Genomic DNA, 6,732 nt, shown 5'->3' on the forward strand with positions numbered 1-6,732 from the left:
ACTGAGTTATAGCTTCTGTAATAATGCCATGTTGGATTAGAACTGTTGATTATCACTGTCAAAGGAAGAATATATTGCCAGGTTGGATTGTGGTGTGATGTACTGAAAGAAATTATTTATTGGACCTCTATTTTATTCTAATCAGTATTAATCAGTTCAATATGATTCCACAGGGGTAATGATTTTTAGCAATTATTAACAATACATCTATCTACTAATATGCATTTAGTCATTTTAGTTCAATACTATTAATATGAGAATAACATATAATAATGCATATTTTACATATGCCATACAGGAATAATTAGACAGGATAGATTATTTCTTATAGTAGGTCTCAAACTTGAAAACCTACAAATTCATTGTTCACTTATTTGCCAATTATGAAATTCACTTGGCTAACCACAAGAATGCTGATGACCAAATCCAGCATTGGTAGCATGTCTTGACGTGCTATACAAAGTCCCCAATTTATTTTTGTACCTCCAGATCACCTTGCCTTGCCCAGAATGAGGCAAGGACCATCTTATGACCACTTAGTCAGCAGAGATGACCCTTGTCTTTCCCATCCTGTGACTATCCATGCTGATGCATCATTTCTGACCTTCCTGGAGGAGTCTGTAAACCAATGAGACTTTGCATTTTATGTTGCATCTTCTGAGAGACTGGGTATCAAGCCCTATAAAAGTAAGGCCCTAAGGATCAGGGATGCATCTCAGATCATGAGGAAGATCTGAGGTACCATTCGTTGAAGAGGTCTGGTCCCTTTAATAAATGGTTATTGGCTCAGAGCTCTGCCTAAGTGGTTTTTCTTTCAGATTGGATAATTTTGGACCCCATAGTACTTTTTTCCACTTCCTATATATTTTGACCAGGCATGCTTGGTAGCACTTAGCTTAGGTGAAAAGTAAGGGAAAAAAAAAGAAAGAAAGAGAAAAGTCTTTGAGTGCCTCTATGTCTGCTATGAGAGCATGAGGCAGAACTCAGAAGAACAGACAAGGGATTGGAACTTTATACTCTACCCTTAGCAACTTTGGCCACTAAAGCAACTTTGGATCTTGATACTATTACACTTTACTTAGAACTTCAATTTAATAACAATATTTTAGGCTAAATGGTAAGTGAGTAAATTCTTTAAAATTATGCTGAGAAGGGAAAAAAGATTGCAGGGGATGAGATGCTTAAAGTTATAATTTTTTAAGAGAATTAATTGATACTTTTAGATTTAATGCAAGCTAGAAACATGAAGAGGCAGGTACATGGGTTGCATAGCTGTTCACACTCATTTCTCAAAGAGCTGGTATAGCTCATACTTCAAGTGCCACCTTTTGGCTTACTTGGATATTGCACCCTTCAGGAGCTGCTCCCAAACACTGCACAAGAATTGTCAGGTTCATTGTCACACATGTAACCAAATATTTTACCTGGGAGTTCTTCTTCTTGATTTTAATTTTTGTAAGGTTTTTTTTTAGTCTCAAGAATATTTTTTGTTAACTAAAAGGTGATATACACATGTACGCACACACACATATTCAGTTTCCCTTTTTTGCTGGGATTATTTTCTTTCTAGTTTAGTATTTGATATTTGTATTCCCACTATATTCCATTCCTCTAACCTACTCAATGTATCATAAGAATCCAAATGTCTCTCTTGATTAGCAATATGTTGATGTATTACATTGCTATTAATCACTGCTGCTTAGAATTGCAATTATGTGGTGATACAGATTATGGTGTTGCTTAATTGTATGTTTTGTTGTTATTGTCTGCTTAATGTATATCACTTATGAATTTAGCCAAAAGATATCAGTGTGAAGGGCAATTTTCCTAGTGATCACTTCCCTTCCCCCACCATCATTACCTTCCCCCCACCCACTTCCCTTAGGGGAGTAGGTAGAACTGATTTTTTTTTTTAACATGCTTGTCTCCATGCAATGGGGCTGCCTCAGAGCATGACTTTTTCTTGAGATCCCTGCCTCTATTCCTTCCCTTGAGGTCCCTGACTCTCTTATGTTGGGAAGAGGAGAACAAAGGCTGAAGATTCCTTGTACTGAGTGATCTATATGCAGAATATAATGAGGTATGTATGTTATCTTAGTCAAGGGCAACAGTTTGTAGATTAACTTATTTGTTCTTTTTCATTGCTATTTTGTGGAAGTCTATAAGTGCAGATATTAATAACATTAATTATCATAAATTTCTGAGATCCCCCAATTAGATTCTACATACTTAAATAGCTAGTGATTCCCTCACCTTGCCCCAACCCTCCAGAGCAAAGACATTTATTCAGAACGCAATTAAAATGATCCTATCTTTTTTTTAGGAAAAAAAAAGCCACAAAGCAAATTTAAGAGAACAGAGAAATCTAGGTCATATGACCAGCATTAGATACTTTCTCTGATCTTCACAACCTCTCAAACCTCTTCAATATAGAAATTCTGTACAGGAGATAAATATTAGCTGTCTCCATTGTCTAACAAGATAACAACCAAATGAATTAATGGAAGAAAAGAATAATCCCTAACTCCTAATATACTTAGTACTCTTTTTCCCTAGAATCCTCCACACTCTAGCAGGAATACACAAGCCAAACTATGAGCTTACAACAGAACTCAACCCTCTCCTACCAAAAAGCCAGAAAAATGAGAAACAGAGTAAACTGTGGCAGGATGCCCCCAGGTAAGTGTCTTTTCTAGACCTAAAGTAAAGTGGACTGGCAGCTAACTGAAGTCAATTCCATGCTTCCCTAAAAGGTATTTAGGGCAGATTGCTAAATGTGTATTGCTTAGAATGAGAAAGGCTAAAATAGTTTTGAGGTTTAGTCCCCCAAAAAACTATCTCTTGAAAAACTATAGTACTCATAGAAAAAAAAGGGTCTACATATCACTCAAAAGGGGAAGATAGCTTCCAGATTTCCCCATTTGTAAGAAGCATTTGAATCTTGGATTGATCATGCAACTGAAATATTGTAGTATTAGCAATTATATGATACAACAAAAAAATGTTAAGCCCAAACAAGGAAGTTGGAGTGCTATACTTACAGAATATATTTATATAGCATTAAGTGCATGAAGGATCTTAATGTGAAATAAGAATGGAACAGTGACTTGGAGTTAGACTACACAAAGATTTTAAATAACAGATTATGGAGTTGTTATTTAATTTAGAGGAAATAAAGAGTTAAAACAAGGGAATATATTCAGTTCTGACCAGTCTTTATTTTTTGAGAGTGGGCTTGATTTTTAGGAAATTGTCAAAAGTTATTATTAAATAAAGTGATTGATCAAGCTGGGCAATTATAAATTGTATCAGAAGACAATCCCAAAAAGTTTAAAAAATGTTTTGCACAATGAATGGAAGCATCATTGGAATAAATATATTACCATACAAATCAACTATTGTGAAGAGTAAAGCAATCATTTGCATGTACTAGCTTATGTATGCTTGCTAAAAAGTTGTCTAATTACTTGTTGTAAGTGCCTGACTTTCATTATCTGTCCCTAGAGACAAGAATTTGTGAGATTGTATCTAAATTAAATTACTCCCTGCTCTTTAAGTCATATATATGTATATTCATGTATATATATATATATATATATATATACATGCATATATACTAAAGAAGATATAGATAAATAATGTAGATATAAATATAAAAATATACGGCTTTTTAGAAAATTTAAACATGAATCTATAACAATTAGCTAGAAGAAACCAAAGAGTTCATTTCATTCAATCAGCTCCATGAAGAACCATCAAGTTTAAACTAACTTGCCCAAGCTAATAAACTAGTGAGAGGCATGTTGTTTTCAGTCATGTCCAAGACTTTACGATCCCATTTGATGTTTCTTTGGCAAAGATACTGGAGCAGTTTGCCAATTCCTTCTCCAGCTCATTTTACAGATGGGGAAACTGAAGCAAACAGGGCTAAATGACTTGCTAAGGGTCACACAGCTAAGTGAGTGTCTGAGGCTGGATTTGAACTCAGATCTTCCTGATTCCATGCCCAGAGCTCTATCCACTCCACCACCTAGGATTCCCAGTGAGAAACACACTTGTTACTAAAACCTAGATTTCACAATTTCTGTGTGTGTGCTCTTTCCGTCTTCCATGTGTAGTTCCAAATTCTCATCTCCAAATAGCCTAGCCCTTTTTCCAGATATTTCATCCTACTCTCATGCCCCACCCCTTTTTTCCCTTTCATGATTTACAATCTTGTGGAAAATAAAATCGCTGACTTCACATTTCTTCATTTCTAACAATTTGGATAGAGGCAGCTTGGCAGAATGGATAGAATGGGCCTTGGAGTCAGGAGAACATGGGGGCAAGTATCACCTCTGTCACATAATGTGTTACTCTAGGCAAGGTACTTAACATCTCAACTCCCCGGGCAACTTTCTAATAATGTAATAATGCAAATTACAGAACAGTGGCTGATTTGCATGGAAAGTCGCCTCACATGGAGTTGGATACACCAACTAAATTACAACTCCAAACCTTTCCATCTACTTCTCCCTGCCATGAGATGTTTCTCTCAAAAATCAGAGGTGTCTAATTGAGAGAAAAAAAAAAAGAGAGAAAGAGAGAGAGAGAGAGAGAGAGAGATACCAAACTGCAAAGCAGTATAAATCCTGCAGTAAAAGTCAACTCACTATGTTTGTCTCCAGGGCATAGATTTGAGGATAAACAGGCTGGTAACGGTAACCATGCAAGAAACTTAACAAGATATGGAGTTCATTCAAATCTCATTTTCCTGTCTGCCTATTAACTTACCTAAGGAATTAAGCTCTGTGATTCATTGCTTTAAAGGTTGAAAAACAACATTCAATTGATTTTTAAAAGCTTCAAAAAGGTACTTTAAGAGACCTGTGCCCTTAAGCAAATAACACAGGGTACAATTGCCAAGATATAATAAATAGCATAATAAATAAATAAATAAGGCCAGACCAGCTGGCTGCAGGAGGAGTCTGGGATTAGTAGGAGGAATTTGGAGGTATGGTTGAAGTCGAAGTTCACCTACACAGACTGTAGCCAGAGAACTAGCCAGAAGGTGCTACACCTGGAGTATTAGCAAGGTGACTGACTGGGGCACCAGGCAATAATTAGCAGATGGGGGTCTATGCAGCCCTTTAAACATGCCTTCAGGGGCAGCTAGGTGGTGCAGTGGATAGAGCACTGGCCCTAGATTCAGGAGGACCTGAGTTCAAGACACATAACATTTACTAGCTATGTGACCCAGTCAAGTCACTTAATCCCATTGCCTAGCCAAAAAACAAAAAAACAAAAAAAACCATGCCTTCCCCACCCTCTTTCTGCTCCCAATGTTTCCATTCCCAACACCAGCACATGCTGGAGAGCTAGTTTTCAAGTTGGTTCCACCCCACTGCTACACATTACCAACATTGGAGGCCCTTCCATAATGGGGACAAGGACTCCAAGGTCTCCACACTGCGTGTTGTGGTCTTTGGCTCAGACTGGATCTCGGGGAAAGTTGCCCATAGTTATAGTAATCTCTGGAAGTTGGAAAGCAATTGCCCACTCCTGACACATACTTCAAGCTCCAATTCTTCTATATCCCAGTAAAAGAAGTTATCAGCCTACATCCAGTACCTCTCCTGCTCCTCCGAACCAACCACACTTCATGTCCACAGATTCCCTAAGGCATCTGAGTCCAGTTGGCATTCCCCTGGCCTTGTGGGAGAGCAGCACGAATGATATTTCCCATTACCTCAGAATGTTGAATCCCTGGGATGAGCCCAATGTGGGGTGGATGCACCTGCCAACTGATATCTTGTGCCAGGAGACTTTTAAGCCTGAGGCTGGGCCACTGGAGAGTGCCTAGGAGCAGCTGCCCTTCCTGGCAGACGTGCTGCTTTACTACAGCCATTTTGCCACAAGACCAGTCCTGCTACAAGTATATCAGACGGCGTTGACCTTCATCAGTGGGGAGAAGACAACAGAAATTTTTATCCACTTTCTAGAGCTGTGTCACTCTGCAGCTGTCCATGCTATCAAGGCTTTTTTGGTCTTGGCAGTAAATGGCTGGGCATTGATGGAGGCCGAGAAGCCATCCCACTTACAATACAGATTAGCCACAGCAAGAGGGCCATCAGTGAACAGAGCCCCTGGAACAACATAGAGAAAATGTGCACCTCAGTCAGCCTTAACAAGGCTCCAACAGCAGCTCCTTTGCTTTTTGTCTGGATCAGGATGAGAGGAAAATCTACAGAGTGTAGTCAGGTGTGAAGTCTCTCCCTGCTACAAATCAGAGTACAGCAGCCTTTGCCCACAGCCCCAGAGACTTTCCTTCCTGACCCCTCAAAGCTCACCTGACCTCTGCTCCTTCCTGTGTTTGCCCATCATGACCTTCAGTGGAGCTCTGCCCTAACACAGCAAACTCAAGATCTTCATCTGTCTTTAATATATCACAAGGGAGTGTGGACTCCCACCTCCCAAATCAGAGCCCAGAGAATCACAGCTGGCTGGCAATTGTGGCCCTTCCTCTAGAGGACAGAATCAAACTATCAATGATGATATTTTTGGTTTTTTCTCACCGGGAAAAGGACAGAAACCTTTCACTCTGTAGAGAGAGATTGTCTTCTGCTCACATAAGTATGCTTTATGTGGGAGGGGGGAGATAGGGTGTGAAGGTGGTAAGGGAAACATGAATTAAATACATCTTCCCTTCTGACTATGGAGGTAAGTGACTGTAGGTAAGTCAATTGCCTAAAT

The 6,732-nt window shown here is 38.9% G+C and overlaps 1 pseudogene; it reads left to right on the forward strand.

Annotated features, from left to right (window-relative positions):
* The first annotated feature begins 5,292 nt into the window (after positions 1-5,292).
* LOC110222445 (phosphoinositide 3-kinase regulatory subunit 5 pseudogene) lies at positions 5,293-6,388 on the forward strand (annotated as a pseudogene).
* The last annotated feature ends 344 nt before the right edge of the window (positions 6,389-6,732 follow it).

This window comes from Phascolarctos cinereus, unplaced genomic scaffold (assembly GCF_003287225.1).
Source record: "Phascolarctos cinereus isolate Bilbo 61053 unplaced genomic scaffold, phaCin_HiC Scaffold_4;HRSCAF=312, whole genome shotgun sequence".
Classification (NCBI taxonomy): Eukaryota; Metazoa; Chordata; class Mammalia; order Diprotodontia; family Phascolarctidae; genus Phascolarctos; species Phascolarctos cinereus.